Source organism: Natator depressus, chromosome 28 (assembly GCF_965152275.1).
Source record: "Natator depressus isolate rNatDep1 chromosome 28, rNatDep2.hap1, whole genome shotgun sequence".
Lineage (NCBI taxonomy): Eukaryota > Metazoa > Chordata > Testudines > Cheloniidae > Natator > Natator depressus.
In genome coordinates this window covers 6,462,630-6,484,415 of record NC_134261.1, presented here as the reverse complement: position 1 = coordinate 6,484,415, position 21,786 = coordinate 6,462,630, and the positions used below count along the sequence as shown (strand labels likewise).

At 46.4% G+C, this 21,786-nt stretch overlaps 1 protein-coding gene and 1 non-coding gene across 4 annotated transcripts in view; one reads left to right on the top strand and one right to left on the bottom strand.

Moving 5' to 3' along the window:
• Nucleotides 1-21,786, bottom strand: part of LOC141978953 (uncharacterized) — a 215,637-nt gene that overhangs the window by 168,977 nt on the left and 24,874 nt on the right. The gene's annotated exons all lie outside the window — the stretch shown is intronic.
• TRNAM-CAU (transfer RNA methionine (anticodon CAU)) lies at nucleotides 1,633-1,705 on the top strand. Its single transcript has one exon. It is a non-coding gene; the product is annotated as a tRNA-Met (tRNA).

Sequence of the window (21,786 nt, the reverse complement as noted above, 5' to 3'; positions counted from 1 at the left end):
CGCAGTGATCCGCTCAAGGTCATTCTTGGCAGTATCATTGGTGCCCACGTGGAGAAGCAGGAAGGGGTAGCGATCCGAGGGCTTGATGAGTCTCGGCAGTCTCTCCGTCACATCGCGAATCTTAGCCCCTGGCAAGCAGCAGACTTCTCGGTTTTCCCGGTCAGGGCGGCAGATAGATGACTCAGTCCCCCGGAAGAGAGAGTCCCCGACCACCACCACCCGCCTTCTCTTCTTGGGAGTGGTGGTCGTGGAACCCCCAACCTCAGGACATCGCATCTCATGCCTTCCAACCAGCGGAGTCTCCTTCTGCTTTCTCCCCCCAGACATATCATCTGGTCCACTCTCCGCAATGGTACCTGTGGAGAGAACATGAAAGCGGTTAGTTACCTGTGTCTGTGTTACTGGAACCCGGACATTCTGCTTACCTCTTCTGGAGGTCACATGTTGCCAAGCTTCTTCACTGGCCTCTTGGCTCCTCTGTGCAATCTGCTCTATATCTTTAGAGCTTTGTGCCCCTAGAAGCCTATCCTGAGTTTTGTCCAGAAAATCCTCAGTTTCTCGTATACAACGCAGGGTCGTTATCTGTTGCTCCAGACCTTCAATCTTCTCTTCCAATATGGAGACCAGCTTGCACTCTGTACAGACAAAGTCGCTTCTGTCCTGTGGAAGAAAGACAAACATGGCACATCCAGTGCAGGTTACAACAGCTGAACACCCCCCTTCCATATCACCTACCTACTATGAGCTTCCTCAGAGACGTTTGCAAGATGTAAGCCTCACTGGGCTCACTCCAGGCGAACTCCCAGGCAAACTCCTGCTGTGAGCTGCTCTGCTGTCCCCGCTGCTCAGCTGGTTCGCTGCCGCTCAGCTGGTTTGCGAGGCTCTGGCTATTTTTAAACAGCCAGGCTTCCCTGACGCAAACAGAGAGTCCCCGACCACCACCACCCGCCTCCTTCTCTTGGGAGTGGTGGTCGTTGAACCCCTAACCCTAGGACAGTGCATCTCATGCCTTTCAACTGGTGGAGTCTCCTTCTGCTCCCTTCCCCCTGACGTATCATCTGGGCCACTCCCCGCAATGGTACCTGTGGAGAGAACATGAAAACGGTTACTTACCTGTGTCCGCTTTGCTGGTACATGGATGTTCCCCCTTCTTCTTCTGGAGGTCACATGTTGCCAGATTTCTTCACCGTCCTCCTGTCCCTGCTGCGCAGCCTGCTCTGAATCTTCAGAACCTTGTGCCCATAGAAGCATATCCTGACGTCTGTCCAGGAAATCTTCAGTTTCTCTTATGCAACACAGGGTCGATACCTGTTGCTCCAGACCTTGAACCTTCTCTTCCAATATGGAGACCAGCTTGCACTTTGTACAGACAAAGTCACTTCTGTCCTCTGGAAGAAAGACAAACATGGCACATCCAGTGCAGGTCACAACAGTTGAACACTCCCCATCCATATTACCTTCCTACTATGAGCTTCCTCAGGAGATACAGTAATTACTCAGAGAAGTCTTTAGGGTGTAAGCCTCAGTGGGCTCGCTCCAGGTGAACTCCCAGGCAAACTCCTGCTGTTTGCTGCTCTGCTGTCCCCCGCTGCTCAGCTGGTTCTATAAGCACCGAGCCTAAAGCTCTTCCAAGCCTTCTTAGCGCAGCGGGCAGCGTGTCAGTCTCATAATCTGAAGGTCCTGAGTTCAAGCCTCAGAGAAGGCAACTCTTCTTGCTCCCTGCTTCAGATTTTCTAACGTAAATCAGAGAAAAAAAGACTAGAGCTGAGTGGTTTCTAGACACCCTCCCATCCATCTAACACACACACACAGACTTTTCTAAGGGTACGTCTACAGTACGAAATTGGTTCAAAATTATTTTATTTGAAATATTTCGGGAGCTATTTTAGACATTCAGTCTTCAGTGTCCCCACTAAAGCATGTGAATTCGGCAGAGTGTGTCCACAGTACCGAGGTTAGCATCGAACGTCGGAACGGGTGCACCATGGGTCGCTATCCCGCAGTTCCCGCAGCTCACTGGAATTCTGGGTAACGCTCCCAGTGCACGATGGGGCAAAAACATTCTTGCGGGTGTTTCTGGTGCGTGTCATCAGGAAGCTCTGGCGGACAATCTTTTCATGCCTTTTTGGCATGCAGACGCCATCCTGCTTTCAGCAGATGGCGCACCGCTTCCTCTCCTGCAACTATGAATCCGCCTCTCATTTCCTCTCCCCTTCCGATGTAATCTCTACTGTCTACTCTTTCTCTTCCTCATCGAATGCTTCTGCCGCCAACTCTGCTCTCCCGCTGGTGCCACGCTTCCGCGCTTCTCCGGGTTGTCTGTCCTGGGTTCCCGCCTCCGTGAAAGCCACAGAAGACAACCATTTCCTGCCTTTGTTTGGCTACCACGAACCAAACAGCACCTCTTCCCCTGCCACTCTGCTCTCCTACATTTCGCGCCCTTTTTCCAGGATTACCCGTGCAGGCGCCATGGAGCCCACTCAGATCTCCGCTGCAGTTTTGACCGTTGTAAATACCTCAGGCATTATCCAGCAGTATGTGCAGTCCCTGCAAAACCGGGTGAGGAAGTGACGACGGTGCGATTACTATACTGATGAGGACATGGACAAAGATGGCATGGCATGTGGCAATTGGGAGATCATGGTGGCGCTGGGCCAAGTTCATGCCATGGTACACCAATTCGGGGCCCAGGAAACAAGCACAGACTGGTGGGACCGCATCGTGTTGCAGGTGTGGGATGATTCCCAGTGGCTGAGAAACTTTTGTATGCGTAAGGGCCACTTTCATGGAGCTTTGTGACTTGCTGTCCCCTGCCCTGAAGCGCAAAGACACCAAAATGAGAGCCGCCCTCACAGTTGGGAAGCGAGTGGCCATAGCCCTGTGGAAGCTTGCAATGCCCGACAGCTACCGGTCAGTTGGGAATCAGTTTGGAGTGGGGAAATCTACTGGGGGGCTGCTGTGATCCAAGTAGCCAACACAATCATTGACCAGCTGCTATCAAGGGTCGTGACTTTGGGAAATGGGCAGACCATTGTGGATGGCTTTAATGCGCTGGGGTTCCCTGACTGCGGCAGGGCGATAGACATAACGCATATCCCTCTCTTGGCCCCACAACAGCGGGGCAGCCAGCACATAAACCACAAGGGGTACTCTTCCATGGTGCTGCAAGCCCTGGTGGATCACAAGGGACGTGGCGAAAGGGATGCACAAACAATCCAGTTGGGCCATTGCCCACAAGCTCACCCCCCAAGCAGCTTGGACTCCTGATGACTTTGATGCTGAGACTCCACGGCCTCCGCATCCTTGACCACCTCTGAAGGCAGGTTCCTTAGACTCCTGTTCATATTTCAGACCCCAGCCGGTGCAGCATCCCTGCCCAACCACTCACCATCTGCCCCAGGAGAACCAGCTGGTGGGCTGCATCCACAGGCAGATAGTTTATACCGCTCCCCTCAGAGCAGCAGCCACAGCTGTGGCAGCTAATCCCCACATCTGGTTGCCGGGGATCCAGCTGGATTGTTTGTGCATCCCTTTCAAGACTTGCCCTCAACAACCTGGCAGCCCCCAGCTTTCTCATTGGTCTGTGGTTGTTTGCTCTGTGAAAGGGGCCTCCAGGAATTGATATTTCCAGATGCATTAAAGAATCATAAAGGAGAAGGAAAAGTTAATGCCTTATAAAAGTCTGTGTGTCTGTGTTAGATGGATGGGAGGGTGTCTAGAAACCACTCTGCTCTCATCTTTTTTCTCTGATTTCCAGTGGTAATCAAGGTCGGCCATTGACAGCAGTTGACAAGAACATGTGAGGACAGTGGGGGCAGGAAATAAACATGAGGAAATAGTTTTACTTTGTGTAATGACCCATTCACTCCCAGTCTCTAGTCAAGCCTAAGTTAACTGTATCCAGTTTTCAAATTAATTCCAATGATCACTACAAAATGTTTCCCCCACTGGCTCTCCTGCTGGTAATAGCTCACCTTACTTGATCACTCTCGTTACAGTGTGTAGGGTAACCCCCATTGTTTCATGTTCTCTGTGTATATAAATCTCCCCACTGTATTTTCCACTCAATGCATCCGACAAAGTGAGCTGTAGCTCACGAAAGCTTATGCTCCAATAAATTGGTTAGTCTGTAAGGTACCACAAGTCCTCCTGTTCTTATTCATGGTGTTGTATCCCCATAGTGTGGCCATTTGGTGTCAGTCCTTTTAAATAAACAATGAGTTTTTTTCATAGAAACCATATTTTCCTCATACAGACACAGGAGTAAATTAATCTACAAAGGGAAGGTGATTCCAACGCAGTTCTGGAGGGAGAAGGGAACGTTTTCAGCATCACTAAATGATTGTGTTGTACCTCACACACACACAGAGTGACAATAAACTCAATTAACTGAGCTACCAACACACTTCACAGGAATGAAATAAACAACGTTATGTTCAAGAAGTTCGGTGCATTTAAATAATATTAAAAATATGTTTTGCGCAACACATGGAAAAGTCATTGTATTGTACAACCCACTTTATATAGTTAATACACCACATAATATTTAAAGAAGTTAAGAACGATGTGCTTATAAATTAATGTGTTGTGCCATTTACACATGCACAAGACCTAGAAAAAACTGAATTATTTGAGCTTCCAACATTTCCACTTTCTCACAGCATGTTAGACCCCCTGCTTTAAATGAAATATGTCTAAAGTCCACATGTATGAAAGAATTGTCTAGTTCTGTATTTCTTAGCTTTTATCTCAAAAGGTCACAGCCTCATAATCTCCCCAAACACCCTGGGACCTCCGCAAATTATTAAAATGCCCCTGTCCTCAGCAAGGCCACGACAGTGACCCACAGCTAGAGTGTCTAGGCCAAGCTGTTGTGAAGGAAGCAACTCAAAGATTTTCTCTCTGCTCCCCTTGGCAAGGTCTGAGTGGGAAAACAAAATCCCCCAAATGGAAAGTTTTCTGCTGAGAAACCAATACCAGTCTGTTTGGGGACTTAGATTTGAATGGATTATTATTATTCTCTTCTGATCTCTGAATTATTTCAGTTCAGTCTTTGTCCTCCAGATGTGTTGCCAGGTGTTGAATTGCAGGGGAGAGAGGCCAAGTCATGAAATCTCTTCCCCTCTTTCATAGTTTCTTCCAACTTGCTAGGAAGTTCCTTTGCCTTGATGTGAGTCAAGCAGTGTCCATTGTCTCCGGGCTGTCTTGGAGAAGTCCGCATTGTACACGAGTCCTTGGGAGTGTGGATACCTTTACTGGGCCAGCAGCGAGTCTGGCTTCTCCAGTTTCGCACCGGAAAGGCTGGTGGTGGCCACTTCCCAGCCTCATCACATATTTCAGTAATGCACCCAGAGCAAAACTCCACCACTTCCCAGACACGGCTAGCACACACCATCCACCCAGGTATTAGCGTTCAACAGATCACGACTTTTACAATGATAGCTCACCAGGCCGACTTTGTACAAATCCTACCTTAATTCTATGAGAGTGGTGACTATGGGGCTTCCAGGGTGCTGCTTTGAGCACAGCCTGCCACCCCTGGGCTGACATTGCAATGGAGACGTCCCCGTAGAGTCCCTCTCTCCCAGGATAAAGATGGCAGCAGCGCTGGCCTGGGTCACCTGACATGGGCTCCTGGAGCTCAAGCTGTGGGGTTCAAAAGTGGGGTGCAGATATCTGTGTTCCTGCTGAAGCCTGGGTTCGGAAACCCTCACCCCTCGTGGGGCCTCAGAGGTTGGGCTCAAGCCCATCTGTCTCCACTGCCATTTTATAGCCCTGCAGCCCCAGCCCCAGAAGCCTGAGTCAGCTGCCCCAGGCTCTGAGACAGGTGCCCTGGGTGTTTTAATCGCTGTGCAGACATAACGTTAGGATATGTCTACAGTGCAATGAATCACCCACGGCTGGCCGGTATCACATTAATCAGGGTCATGTGGCTTGGGCTGAAAAGTTGCAGTGTACAAATACAAAGAAACGAGCAAAAACCGGTTGCCTTTATAGCTAGATAGCTATAGATACATGGCAAATAGCAACAAGAATCAGCGTAGAGCTGGATCTAAAAAAATGAAAGGTTAATCTTTGCTCTACAAATAATAACTACTGATAAATGGTAATATAAAAAAGGACCTCGAATTCCTTCATAATTTGATGGTTCTTGGAACTTCCAGGCATATTGGCTAGAATTTTTGAGACACAGATTGTCAGAAAAACGTAACACGCTGAGTGCTCCACCTGAAACAACAGCAAATACTGTTGCCTAGATAGATAGATACATTGCAAAGAGCAACAAGAATCAATGTGGAGCTGAATCTGCAAAACGGAAAGATTAATCTTGCAATACAAATAATAATGTATTAATTATTATTATTAATTATTATTATGTCATAAAGGACCATGAATTCCTTCATACTTTTATCATCCTCAGGATGTTGCTGTGAATTCAGAGACATGATTGTTTTCTGTAGCAGCCGTTGCAGTTTCAAAAGGAAAGGCAGGCAGAAAACGAAGCAGAGAGGGTTGTGATGGGGCGCATGAAAGCAGAGGAGGCTTGTTCCTCTTGAGTTTTCTTTCCGTTGCTCTCGTGATCGTGATGGAGGAAGCGGAAGCTTAATTTGAGCTTGTCCCCACTCCCCTCCTTCTGTCGGTGGAGTGTGTCTTCACCAGGAGTGCTTCCACCGAATGAAGAGGGGCAGCGTGGGGGGGCTGAGAAACGGGGCTCTTCACTCCTCGCAGCTCCCCCCTGGCAGCCCAGCTGCCCCCTGGGCTCTTGACTCCCCACCTCCCCTGGAGTGGGAGCCGGCCACCTGGGCTTCTTGCCTGCCTACTCCCAGCCAGGAGTGGGGGCAGGGGCCAAGTGCTCAGGCTTCTCGGCTCCCTGCACTGGGACCCGGGAGCTTTCGTGCAGCAGCCCCGCGAGAAGCCAGGAAGGTGCAGCCCCGCTGGGATCAGGGAGCGGAGGGCAGCCATGAAGGGAGCCAGCCGGAAGCCATGAAATTGGCAAGACAGCCAGCAGCCCCTGTGAGTAAGGCAGTGTCTACACAGACACTGTGTTGTCCTAACAACCCCAACGTAATCCGTATGCCTCTTGAGGAGCTGGAGTTACTATGTGGGTGTAGCAGGGCACTTTCTGCTTGTTCTCACACCTATCTCCTTGCTTTCCATTCCAGTTCAGGGAAGGAGAGAATAACCAAGTCTTCAGGTATGAAAAGGCAAAACATTTCTATATGACCCTTCCCAGTCAGTGAAACCTGTGGTGGGAAACTTGCCCTTGATTTTACTGCATTTTGGTTTCTTGTCTTGTTGGTTGCTCCCGAGGAGCTGGCAGGGAAATGTCCCTGGAGAAGTGGAGTGGATGTGAGGTTTCATGCTTAAGAAATTTGCCTGCGTTTTGGCCTCATTGTGAGAAGGGCAAATTGGATGAATCATAGAATCATAGAATATCAGGGTTGGAAGGGACCCCAGAAGGTCATCTAGTCCAACACCCTGCTTGAAGCAGGACCAATTCCCAGTTAAATCATCCCAGCCAGGGCTTTGTCAAGCCTGACCTTAAAAACCTCTAAGGAAGGAGATTCTACCACCTCCCTAGGTAACGCATTCCAGTGTTTCACCACCCTCTTAGTGAAAAAGTTTTTCCTATATCCAATCTAAACCTCCCCCATTGCAACTTGAGACCATTACTCCTCGTTCTGTCATCTGCTACCATTGAGAACAGTCTAGAGCCATCCTCTTTGGAACCCCCTTTCAGGTAGTTGAAAGCAGCTATCAAATCCCCCCTCATTCTTCTCTTCTGCAGACTAAACAATCCCAGCTCCCTCAGCCTCTCCTCATAAGTCGTGTGCTCTAGACCCCTAATCATTTTTGTTGCCCTTCGCTGGACTCTCTCCAATTTATCCACATCCTTCTTGTAGTGTGGGGCCCAAAACTGGACACAGTACTCCAGATGAGGCCTCACCAGTGTCGAATAGAGGGGAACGATCACGTCCCTCGATCTGCTCGCTATGCCCCTACTTATACATCCCAAAATGCCATTGGCCTTCTTGGCAACAAGGGCACACTGTTGACTCATATCCAGCTTCTCGTCCACTGTCACCCCTAGGTCCTTTTCCGCAGAACTGCTGCCTAGCCATTCGGTCCCTAGTCTGTAGCGGTGCATTGGATTCTTCCATCCTAAGTGCAGGACCCTGCACTTATCCTTATTGAACCTCATCAGATTTCTTTTGGCCCAATCCTCCAATTTGTCTAGGTCCTTCTGTATCCTATCCCTCCCCTCCAGCGTATCTACCACTCCTCCCAGTTTAGTATCATCTGCAAATTTGCTGAGAGTGCAATCCACACCATCCTCCAGATCATTTATGAAGATATTGAACAAAACCGGCCCCAGGACCGACCCCTGGGGCACTCCACTTGACACCGGCTGCCAACTAGACATGGAGCCATTGATCACTACCCGTTGAGCCCGACAATCTAGCCAGCTTTCTACCCACCTTATAGTGCATTCATCCAGCCCATACTTCCTTAACTTGCTGACAAGAATACTGTGGGAGACCGTGTCAAAAGCTTTGCTAAAGTCAAGAAACAATACATCCACTGCTTTCCCTTCATCCACAGAACCAGTAATCTTATCATAAAAGGCGATTAGATTAGTCAGGCATGACCTTCCCTTGGTGAATCCATGCTGACTGTTCCTGATCACTTTCCTCTCATGTAAGTGCTTCAGGATTGATTCTTTGAGGACCTGCTCCATGATTTTTCCAGGGACTGAGGTGAGGCTGACTGGCCTGTAGTTCCCAGGATCCTCCTTCTTCCCTTTTTTAAAGATTGGCACTACATTAGCCTTTTTCCAGTCATCCGGGACTTCCCCCGTTCGCCACGAGTTTTCAAAGATAATGGCCAAGGGCTCTGCAATCACAGCCGCCAATTCCTTCAGCACTCTCGGATGTAACTCGTCCGGCCCCATGGACTTGTGCACGTCCAGCTTTTCTAAATAGTCCCTAACCACCTCTGTCTCCACAGAGGGCTGGCCATCTCTTCCCCATTCTGTGATGCCCAGCGCAGCAGTCTGGGAGCTGTCCTTGTTAGTGAAGACAGAGGCAAAAAAAGCATTGAGTACATTAGCTTTTTCCACATCCTCTGTCACTAGGTTGCCTCCCTCATTCAGTAAGGGGCCCACACTTTCCTTGGCTTTCTTCTTGTTGCCAACATACCTGAAGAAACCCTTCTTGTTACTCTTGACATCTCTTGCTAGCTGCAGCTCCAGGTGCGATTTGGCCCTCCTGATATCTTTCCTACATGCCCGAGCAATATTTTTATACTCTTCCCTGGTCATATGTCCAACCTTCCACTTCTTGTAAGCTTCTTTTTTATGTTTAAGATCCTCTAGGATTTCACCATTAAGCCAAGCTGGTCGCCTGCCATATTTACTATTCTTTCGACTTATCGGGATGGTTTGTCCCTGTAACCTCAACAGGGATTCCTTGAAATACAGCCAGCTCTCCTGGACTCCCTTCCCCTTCATGTTAGTCCCCCAGGGGATCCTGGCCATCTGTTCCCTGAGGGAGTCGAAGTCTGCTTTCCTGAAGTCCAGGGTCCGTATCCTGCTGCTTACCTTTCTTCCCTGCGTCAGGATCCTGAACTCAACCAACTCATGAGACATTGCAGCTTTTCTGATGCCTGTCTGAGTTTGGAAAGTAAGTTCTTTGTTGTCCTGTTCTTCAAAGGGGAACTGAGGGAGCGGATATACACAGGCAGCTGAGAAAACCTTAGAAGGGGACATCCAAAGCTGGGCACAATTGGTTTCTCTCATAGATTGTAGTGTAGTATGGTGGTTATCATGTTTGCTTGACACGCAAAATATCCCTGGCTTAAAACTAGGCAGAAACAGTGCCTTTCCCCCTGACTGATTAGTTTTCGTTTTCCTCCATTCCAAGCCCTTTGCTGAAATACACCCGTATTTCCCACACTTTTTGTTCGTTATTCTATCCTTTTACGATATTTTAGGGTTGTAATTTAATTGCCACACAATTTTGCTCATGAATTAAAGTTTAACACAACATTTGACAGCCTTTTCCCATGCCCTCCTTTCTGTCACTTACATGAGTTTACTTACGGGAATATTCACTGATTTATTGCACCGAGCATTTCAAAGGAAAGGTCAGAATCATCTACCTTGGATTCACTTTCCTTTCTTCTTTCTAATTCTTTCTCTCACATAGATGGGGAAATCTGTGTTGGAGCAATTTAGCTTACCACTCTCTCTTTCTAGACGGAAGCTGACACAATTTAAAACTTCCCAATTCGCAAATATCTATGTGAAAATCTTTCCTAAACCAATGCAGAGATCCTGGGCAGGGCGAGGGGTGAGGCAGATTAATAATTGTCTATTCTTTATTCTGGTGCTTGCTAATTGGCCATTTGGAATTTTAATACGTGATGGCATTACAGCCGAAAGATAATCTCAACATGTGGAGAAGAAACGGTTACGCGGGCTAAGAAATAGTTTCTTGGTGTCACACCAAAAGTGATGCATTCGAGAGTGAAAGAAGAACTAATTAATGTCTTATGAGCATTTGCTATGTAGTTGTGGCCATGCAGGTCCCAGAAAAGCTTGTCTTTGTCCCCAACAGAAGCTGGCCCAGTGAAAGATATTATCTCACCCACCTGCGCGTTTGCTCGCCACACTACCTGAGAAAAGCGGAAATAGCCTCAAAGCAGAGAAAATGGAACAAAGAAGTTTAATTCCTAGCTGAAAAATGGGCCCCTTTGTCAGCTAGAGCCAATCTCAGACGATTCTGGGACCTCTTGTGGCTATTGCTGGTTTTGAAAAAAGCCAGGTGTTATTTAGACAATATCGCTTCCAGTATATCCACTGAAGCAGATTTATGCTTCACGATTGCTGTGTATCCAAAGAGATTCATTCAATTCGGCACACAAGTGAATAGAGATGGGCAGCTGGAGTCAGCCAGTTCTCCCCCATCTCAAAGTGTTTGGTTTTTAAAAATGCCCCTTTTTGTGTTTATAAGGGACAGGGCAGAAAATGGCCAGATAATAAGCTATCTGAGGTTTTTAAATTTGCAGTGAAGACTGAATGGAGAATTGTGTCAAGAAGTTTCTTTCCCTGACTGAGGATGGAACCAAGGCAGCATCAATGAAAGTCCTAACCAGTAGACCAAGGGTACTCAACAGGCGTACCACGGGCCAACTCTAGACAGCCAGAAATTTTTAATGGACCCTGAAATCTTTTTATTTACTTATTATTACGATTTTTTTAAATGATTTTCTCTGGAGTCTGGACCTTGATTATATCTGGACCAAGGAATTTGGACCTTGACAAAAAATAGTTGACTACCCCTGCAGTAGACCATAAGGGGGGGCAATGTAGGGTTTTTTGGTTCATCTCCTCTATGCTTTCTAAGGCTACTTTCTCTCCAGTTTAGGAAATGGTCCATTCCCCATTTCAGAGGGGACAAGAACAGAGAGTGAAGGAACCCCTGTGCTCATAACCTGAGCTCAAGCAAAACCATTGAAACAAGCTCAAATTATGCTTAGGTTCCTCCATCAGAATCCCAAGAGCAACACAAAAGAAGAACAATCCTCCTCTGCTTTCATTTACCCCACCGCATCCCTCTCCGCTGCTTCTTCTTCTGCCTACCTAGTGGCTTGTCCAGGGAAACCACTCCGCTGATTATAATTTTGGCATAGAAAGCTAGGGAGGGTATTTGCTTCCACTTGATGTGAGCAGATAGCATTCTGACTCAGTGTCTATAATCAGGTTTCTCAGCTTTGGCTGCCCCCAGTTTGTCAACTCTGTGCAGGCAGGAAGCAGCCAAAGTGCTGACCCTCGCGTCACATTGGCTCTGGGATCGTGATGTTTTGCACAGCATCGGCGAGTCCATGTTTCATCTCTTTGTCCTCCTCGGTAAGCCGGACCCTTCCCCACAAATGGTTTCCTCTGACGCTGGAGGGATTGAAGTGCCTGGAGGTTTCCTTCACTCAGCTTTATTTTCCTGCATTTCTTGTGACTTGTATTGCTGTGCCAGGGAGCTGGTAGGGAAATGCCCATGGGAAAGTGAAGTGAAAGTGAGCTTTCTTGGTTTGGAGCTTTCCTGTTGTCATAAATATAAAGGGAAGGGTAAACCCCTTTAAAATCTCTCCTGGCCAGAGGAAAAATCCTCTCACCTGTAAAGGGTTAAGAAGCTAAAGGTAACCTCGCTGGCACCTGACCAAAATGACCAATGAGGGGAAAAGATACTTTCAAAAGCTGAGAGGAGGGAGAAAAACAAAGGGTCTGTGTCTGTCTGTGTGATGCTTTTGCCTGGGACAGAACAGGAATGGAGTCTTAGAACTTAGTAAGTAATCTAGCTAGGTATGCGTTAGATTATGATTCCTTTAAATGGCTGAGAAAATATCTGTGCTGAATAGAATGACTATCCCTGTTTGTGTGTCTTTTTTGTAACTTAAGGTTTTGCCTAGAGGGATTCTCTATGTTTTGAATCTAATTACCCTGTAAGGAATCTACCATCCTGATTTTACAGAGGTGATTCCTTTACTTCTATTAAAAGTCTTCTTGTAAGAAAACTGAATGCTTTTTCATTGTTCTCAGATCCAAGGGTTTGGGTCTGTGGTTACCTATGCAAATTGGTGAGGATTTTTATCAAACCTTCCCCAGGAAGTGGGGTGCAAGGGTTGGGAGGATTTTGGGGGGGGGAAGATATGTCCAAACTCTGTTTCCCAGTAAACCCAGATAAAGTTTGGTGGTGGCAGTGGAAATCCAAGGGTAAAATAATTTTGTACCTTGGGGAAGTTTTAACCTAAGCTGGTGAAAGTAAGCTTAGGGGGTTTTCATGCAGGTCCCCACATCTGTACCCTAGAGTTCAGAGTGGGGAAGGAACCTTGACATGGTGGCAGAGTGGTGGGATTAACCTGAAATCCTTTTGAGATCAATTTGAGATTTTCTGAACCAGAAAAACAGATTTTAAAAAGGAAATGTTTTTTTTTTTCCTTTGGGGCTGCTGGAAAGGAGGTCCAACTGAAAGCAGGTAGTTTTTTCTCTGCTTTGGGGCCAGAGCAGAGAGAAAAGGGGATTATCTTTGTGAATTGCAGGTTTTCTTTGCCTGGAGGCAGAGTAATTAATCTCCTGCAGTGAAATTCACAGTCTTCACAAACCTGAGGTTTTTTTTCCCTAAAAGTAAGTAGGGGGGTGTTCTACCCATTTGCCTGGAGACAAAAGTGGCAGAGGTTGTTTTTTAGGATTTTGATTTTTTTTTTTTAACAAGAAGCACAGGTTTGAAAAGGATTTTTTTTTTCCTTTGGGCTGCTGGTAAGCAGGTTTCCAAGTACTTGGAGGTTTTTTGTTTTGATTTGGGGCCAGAGCAGAGATGAAGGGAATTGTCTTTTTCTGTAGGCTGACAATCACTATCAGAGAATAGGTATCCTATTCCAGCACAGCAAAATTTTACAGCCAAGTTTTGTTTGTTTATTTCTAAACCTCGGGTGTAAAGTTAGTTAAAAACAGAGAGGTTAGGATGACAGAATCCACGGCTCAACAAAAGTTGGAATTAGCCAGATTTCAGGCTCAGGAAAAACAAAAGGAACATGAAAGACAGGTAGAACTCATGCGGCGGGAGAAGGAGGTACAGGAGGCTGCCCACAGGAGGGAAATGGAGGCAAGGAAGCATGTGGAGGAGGAGAAGGAAAAAGAGAGGAAGCATGAACTGGAGATGGAGAAGGTAAAGGCTCAGCAGAATATACCAACAAACCCTAGCAATCCTTCTCCAGGTACCACTTCCCATCCCAGAAAGTTCCCCACCTACAAGGCAGGCGATGATACGGAGGCCTTCTTAGAAAACTTCGAAAGGACCTGCCTTGGGTACAGCATCTCTACCGACCAATACATGGTAGAGCTGAGGCCGCAGCTCAGTGGACCCTTAGCTGAGGTGGCGGCTGAAATGCCTAAAGAACACATGAACAAGTATGAACTGTTTAAATCCAAGGCGAGAGTCAGAATGGGGATAACACCCAAGCATTCTTGTCAGAGGTTCAGAGCCCTAAGGTGGAAACCAGACGTGTCATTTACCTGACATGCCTACCACATTGGGATGCCTGGATATCAGGAGCAAGTGTTGAATCTCCAGTGAATTTGCCCTTCCTAATGCAAATGGAACAATTCTTAGAGGGGGTTCCTGAGGAAATAGAAAGATACATCCTAGATGGGAAGCCCAAAACTGTAATCGAGGCCGGGGAGATTGGAGCCAGATGGGTAGCGGTGGCAGAGAAGAAGAAAACTGGTCGTAGTTGGAGCGGAGACCAGAAGGGACAACCCCAGACCACATCCTATTACCGGGGGCTGCCCAATGCCCCACCTACCTCCCAAAGAACCCTCAAGACATCTTATCATCCCACCACCCCCTTCTCCAGCAACCCACCTCGCCCCAGTGACCCGTCAGCGGGACGATGTTTTAAATGTAACGAGCTGGGGCATGTAAAGGCCAACTGCCCCAAGAACCCCAACAGATTACAGTTCATTGCACCGGAATCACACCAAAGATCCGCAGGCCCAGATACCTCCCAGATACCCTTGGAGTGGAGGGAAATTGTGAGTGTGGGCAGGAAGGTCACCGCATGGAGGGACACCGGAGCACAAGTGTCAGCTATCCATGCTTCCTTAGTGGACCCCAATTTAATCAACCCCGAGATCCAAGTGACGATTCAACCCTTCAAGTACAACTCTTTCAATTTGCCTACAGCCAAGTTGCCTGTCCAGTACCAGGGCTGGTCAGGATCGTGGACGTTTGCAGTCTATCATGATTATCCCATCCCCATGCTGTTGGGGGAAGACCTGGCCCATCATGTGAAGCAGGCCAAGAGGATGGGAATGGTCACCCGCAGCCACGCTAAACAAGCCGTGAGGCCTAGCTCTGTTCCGGAAACTTCTATCAGGACCCGGTCAGAGGTGAGGGACCCGGACCCCAGGCCAATGTCTGCAACAGCAGTAGTGGATCCAGTCCCAGAGACCCCGACGGAACCAGTCCCAGAACCGGAACCAGCGGAACAACCAGCACCAGACCCATTGTCAGCACTGAATCCAGTACTTGCAACCTCAACACCAGAGGGCCCCACCGAACCTGAACCGGCAGCAGCCCATAACCCTACATGAAAGGCTCAGCTGGAGCCTGAACCCCAACATAGTGTCCCAGCGGAGAGCGGTTCACGGTCAACGGAAACAGCCCCATCCCCTACATTGCTTCCAGAGGGACCAAGCATAGGTCCACAATCCAATGAGGAACTGATGTCTCCAGCATCAAGGGAACAGTTTCAGACCGAACAGGAAGCAGATGAAAGCCTCCAGAGAGCTTGGATGGCGGCACGGAACTACCCACCGCCTCTCAGCTCTTCTAATCGATCCAGGTTTGTTGTAGAAAGAGGACTTTTATACCAGGAAACTCTTTCTGGTGGACACCAGGAAGTCTGGCATCCTCAGAGACAGTTGGTAGTTCCAGCTAAATACCGGGCCAAGCTCTTGAGCTTAGCCCACGATCACCCTAGTGGCCATGCTGAGGTGAATAGGACCAAAGACCGTTTGGGGGGGGGTCATTCCACTGGGAGGGAATGGGCAAGGATGTTTCTACCTATGTCCGGTCTTGTGAAGTACGCCAAAGAGTGGGAAAACCCCAGACCAGGTCAAAGCCCCTCTCCAGCCGCTCCCTCTCATTGAAGTTCCATTTCAGTGAGTAGCTGTGGATATTCTGGGTCCTTTTCCGAAAAAGACACCCAGAGGAAAGCAGTACATACTGACTTTCATGGATTTTGCCACCCGATGGCTGGAAGCAGTAGCTCTAAGCAACACCAGGGTTAAAAGTGTGTGCCAGGCACTAGCAGACATTTTTGCCAGGGTAGGTTGGCCCTCCAAAATCCTCACAGATGCAGGGACTAATTTCCTGGCAGGAACTATGGAAAACCTCTGGGAAGCTCATGGGGTGAATCACTTGGTTGCCACCCCTTACCACCATCAAGCAAATGGCATGGTGGAGAAGTTTAATGGAACTTTGGGAGCCATGATATGTAAATCCGTAAATGAGCACTCCAATGATTGGGACCTAGTGTTGCAGCAGTTGCTCTTTGCCTATAGAGCTGTACCACACCCCAGTTTAGGGTTTTCCCCATTTGAACTTGTATATGGCCGTGAGCTTAAGGGGCCATTACAGTTGGTAAAGCAGCAATGGGAGGGATTTACACCGTCTCCAGGAACTAACATTCTGGACTTTGTAACCAACCTACAAAACACCCTCCGAACCTCTTTAGCCCTTGCTAAAGAAAACTTACAGGATGCTCAAAAAGAGCAAAAGGCGTGGTATGATAAACATGCCAGAGAGCGTTCCTTCAAAGTAGGGGACCAGGTCATGGTCTTAAAGGTGCTCCAGGCCCATAAAATGGACGCATCATGGGAAGGGCCATTCACGGTCCAGGAGCGCCTGGGAGCTGTTAATTATCTCATAGCATTCCCCACCTCCAACCGAAAGCCTAAGGTGTACCATATTAATTCCCTAAAGCCCTTTTATTCCAGAAAATTAAAGGTTTGTCAGTTTACAGCCCAGGGAGGAGACGACGCTGAGTGGCCTGAAGCTGTCTACTATGAAGGGGAAAGTGCTGGTGGTGTGGAAGAGGTGAACCTCTCCATGACCCTTGGGCGTATGCAGCAACAGCAGATCAAGGAGCTGTGCACTAGGTACGCACCAACGTTCTCAGCCACCCCAGGACTGACTGAACGGGCATACCACTCCATTGACACAGGTAATGCTCACCCAATTAAAGTCCAACGTTACCGGGTATCTCCTCAAGCTAAAACTGCTATAGACCGGGAGAGCCAGGATATGTTACAGATGGGTGTAATCGAACCCTCTGGAAGTGCATGGGCATCTCCAGTGGTTCTAGTTCCCAAACCAGATAGGGAGATACGTTTTTGCGTGAACTAAGGTCAGCTAAGTGCTGTAACTCGCCCAGACAACTATCCAATACCACGCTCGTAAAATTTTGTAAAATTTTGCTGTGCTGGAATAGGATACCTATTTTCTGATAGTGATTGTCAGCCTGCAGAAAAAGACAATTCCCTTTGTCTCTGCTCTGGCCCCAAATCAAAGCAAAAGAGCTTTCAACTATTTCCAGTTGGAGACCTGCTTTCCAGCAGCACAAAGGGTTTTAAAAAAATCAAAATCCTAAAAACCCCAAAAACTCACACTTTTGTCTTCAGGCAAATAGGTAGAAATCCCCTCTATTTACTTTGGGGGGGGGGGAACCTCAGGTTATTGAAGACTGAATTTCCCTGCAGGAGGTTAACTACTCTGCCTCCAGGCAAAGAAAACCTGCAATTCACAAAGGTAATTCCCTTTTGTCTCTGCTCTGGCCCCAAAGCAGAGAAAAAACTACCTGCTTTCAGTTGGACCTCCTTTCCAGCAGCCCCAAAGGAAAAAAAAAAACATTTCCTTTTTAAAATCTGTTTTTCTGGTTCAGAAAATCTCAAATTGATCTCAAAAGGATTTCAGGTTAATCCCACCACTCTGCCACCATGTCAAGGTTCCTTCCCCACTCTGAACTCTAGGGTACAGATGTGGGGACCTGCATGAAAACCCCCTAAGCTTACTTTCACCAGCTTAGGTTAAAACTTCCCCAAGGTACAAAATTATTTTACCCTTGGATTTCCACTGCCACCACCAAACTTTATCTGGGTTTACTGGGAAACAGAGTTTGGACATGTTTTCCCCCCCCAAAAAAAATCCTCCCAACCCTTGCACCCCACTTCCTGGGGAAGGTTTGGTAAAAATCCTCACCAATTTGCATAGGTGACCACAGACCCAAACCCTTGGATCTGAGAACAATGAAAAAGCATTCAGTTTTCTTACAAGAAGACTTTTAATAGAAGTAAAGGAATCACCTCTGTAAAATCAGGATGGTAGATTCCTTACAGGGTAATTAGATTCAAAACATAGAGAATCCCTCTAGGCAAAACCTTAAGTTACAAAAAAGACACACAGACAGGGATAGTCATTCTATTCAGCACAGCTCTTTTCTCAGCCATTTAAAGAAATCATAATCTAACACATACCTAGCTAGATTACTTACTAAAAGTTCTAAGACTCTATTCCTGTGCTGTCCCAGGCAAAAGCAGCATACAGACAGACACAGACCCTTTGTTTCTCTCCCTCCTCCCAGCTTTTGAAAGTATCTTGTCTCCTCATTGGTCATTTTGGTCAGGTGCCAGCGAGGTCACCTTTAGCTTCTTAACCCTTTACAGGTGAAAGGATTTTTCCTCTGGCCAGGAGGGATTTTAAAGGGGTTTACCCTTCCCTTTATATTTATGACAGTTTGCTTGTAACTTTTAAGCTGAACCCCCAAGAAAGCTATTTGGGGTACTAAATTTTTGTAATTGTTTCTTTTAAGATCTAGCAAAAAGCCTAAGTTCCAGATTCATAGATAATAAGGTCAGAAAGGACCATTATAATCATCTAGTCCGACCTCCTGCACAACGCAGGCCATAGAATCTCACCCACCCACTCCTGCGAAAAACCTCTCACCTCTGTCTGAGCTATTGAAGTCCTCAAATCGTCGTTTAAAGACTTCAAGGAGCAGAGAATCCTCCACAAAGTGACCCGTGCCCCATGCTACAGAGGATGGTGAAAAACCTCCAGGACCTCTTCCAATCTGCCCTGGAGGAAAATTCCTTCCCAATCCAAATATGGCTATCAGCTAAACCCTGAGCATATGGGCAAGAATCACCAGCCTGGTAATATAGAAAATTCTTTCCTGGGTAACTCAGATCCCACACCAACTAACATCCCATCACAGGCCATTAGGCCTATTTACCATGAATATTTAAAGATCAATTAATTACCAAAATCATGTTATCCCATCATACCATCTCCTCCATAAACTTATCGAGTTTAATCTTAAAGCCAGATACGTCTTTTGCCCCCACTGCTTCCCTTGGAAGGTTATTCCAAAAATTCACTCCTCTGATGGTTAGAAACCTTTGTCTAATTTCAAGTCTAAACTTCCCAATGACCACTTTATGTCCATTTGTTCTCGTGTCTACATTGGTACTGAGCTGAAATAATTCCTCTCCCTCTCCGGTATTTATCCCTCTTATATATTTATAGAGAGCAATCATATCTCCCCTCAGCCTTCTTTTGGTTAGGCTAAACAAGCCAAGCTCCTTGAGTCTCCTTTCATAAGACAAGTTTTCCATTCCTCGGATCATCCTAGTAGCCCTTCTCTGTACCTGTTCCAGTTTGAATTCATCCCTCTTAAACATGGGAGACCAGAACTGCACACAGTATTCCAGGGGAGGACTCACCAGTGCCTTGTATAACGGTACTAAAACCTCCTTATCTCCACTGGAAATACCTCACCTGATCCATCCCAAGACCGCATTAGCTTTTTTCACAGCCATATCACATTGGCGACTCATAGTCATCCTATGATCAACCAATACTCCAAGGTCCTTCTCCTCCTCCGTTACTTCTAATTGATGCGTCCCCAGCTTAAAACTAAAATTCTTGTTATTAATCCCTAAATGCATCACCTTACACTTCTAACCATTAAATTTCATTCTATTACTGGTTTCAGAGTAACAGCTGTGTTAGTCTGTATTTGCAAAAAGAAAAGGAGTACTTGTGGCACCTTAGAGACTAACCAATTTATTTGAGCATAAGCTTTCACGATCTACAGCTCACTTCATCGGATGCATACTGTAGAAAGTGTAGAAGATCTTTTTATATACACACAAAGCATGAAAAAATACCTCCTCCCACCCCACTCTCGTGCTGGTAATAGCTTATCTAAAGTGATCACTCTCCTTACAATGTGTATGATAATCAAGTTGGGCCATATCCAGCACAAGTGTGGGAAAACCTGGATTTGTGCTGGAAATGACCCAACTTGATTATCATACACATCGTAAGGAGACTGATCACTTTAGATAAGCTATTACCAGCAGGAGAGTGGGGTGGGAGGAGGTATTTTTTCATGCTTTGTGTGTATATAAAAAGATCTTCTACACTTTCCACAGTATGCATCAGATGAAGTAAGCTGTAGCTCACAAAAGCTTATGCTCAAATAAATTGGTTAGTCTCTAAGGTGCCACAAGTTCTCATTCTATTACTATTACTCCAGTATAAAAGGTCATCCAGATCCTCCTGTAGGATATTCTGGTCCTTCTCTGTATTGGCAATACCTCCCAGCTTTGTACCATCTGCAAACTTTATTAGCACACTCCCACTTTTTGTGCCGAAGTCAGTAATAAAAAGATTAAATAAGATTGGTCCCCAAACTGATCCTTGAGGAACTCCACTGGTAACCTCCCTCCAGCCTGACAGTTCACCTTTCAGTAGGACCCATTGTAGTCTCCCCTTTAACCAATTCCTTATCCACCTTTCAATTTTCATATTGATCCCCATCTTTTCCAATTTAACTAATAATTCCCCATGTGGCACGGTATCAAACGCCTTCTTGAAATCAAGGTAAATTAGATGCACTGCGTTTCCTTTGTCTAAAAAATCTGTTACTTTCTCAAAGAAGGAGATCGGGTTGGTTTGGCACGATCTACCTTTTGTAAAACCATGTTGTATTTTGTCCCCTTTACCATTGACCTCAATGTCCTTAACTACTTTCTCCTTCAAAATTTTTTTCCAAGACCTCGCATACTACAGATGTCAAACTAACAGGCCTGTAGTTACCCGGATCACTTTTTTTCCCTTTCTTAAAAATAGGAACTATGTTAGCAATTCTCCAATCATACAGTAGAATCCCCGAGTTTACAGATTCATTAAAAATTCTTGCTAATGGGCTTGCAATTTCGGGTGCCAATTCCTTTAATATTCTTGGAGGAAGATTATCTGGGCCCCCCGATTTAGTCCCATTAAGCTGTTTGAGTTTCGCTTCTACCTCAGATATGGTAATATCTGCCTCCATATCCTCCTTCCCAATTGTCATGCTACCATTATCCCTAAGATCCTCTTTAGCCTTATTAGATATTGGGCCATGCCTAGATTATCCTTAACCTCCACTCAATCCTCAGTGTTTAGCGGTCCCACTTCTTCTTTCTTGGTTTTCTTCTTATTTATATGGCTATAGAACCTTTTACTATTGGTTTTAATTCCCTTTGCAAGGTCCAACTCTACTTGACTTTTAGCCTGTCTCACTTTATCCCTACATGTTCTGACCTCAATAAGGTAGCTTTCCTTGCTGATCCCTCCCATTTTCCACTCCCTGTAGGCTTTCTGCTTTTTCTTAATCACCTTTCTGAGATGCTTGCTCATCCAGCTTGGTCTACAACTCCTGCCTATGAATTTTTTCCCCTTTCTTGGGATGCAGGCTTCCGATAGCTTCTTCAGCTTTGATTTAAAGTAATCCCAGGCCTCCTCTGCCTTTAGATCCATAAATTCTTCAGTCCAATCCACTTCCCTAACTAATTTCCTTAATTTTTGAAAGTCAGCCCTTTTGAAATTAAAAACCCTAGTTGCAGATTTATTTTTGTTAATCCTTCCGTTCAGTTTGAACTGAATTAGCTCATGATCGCTCGAACCAAGATTGTCCCCGACAACCATTTCTTCTATGAGGTCCTCACTACTCACCAAAACCAAATCTAAAATGGGATCCCCTCTAGTCAGTTCAGCAACTACTTGATGAAGGAATCCATCAGCTATAGCATCTAGGAAAATCTGAGCCCTATTATTATTCCTAGCACTTGTCCTCCAGTCTATATCTGGGAAGTTAACGTCTCCCATGATCACACAGTTTCCA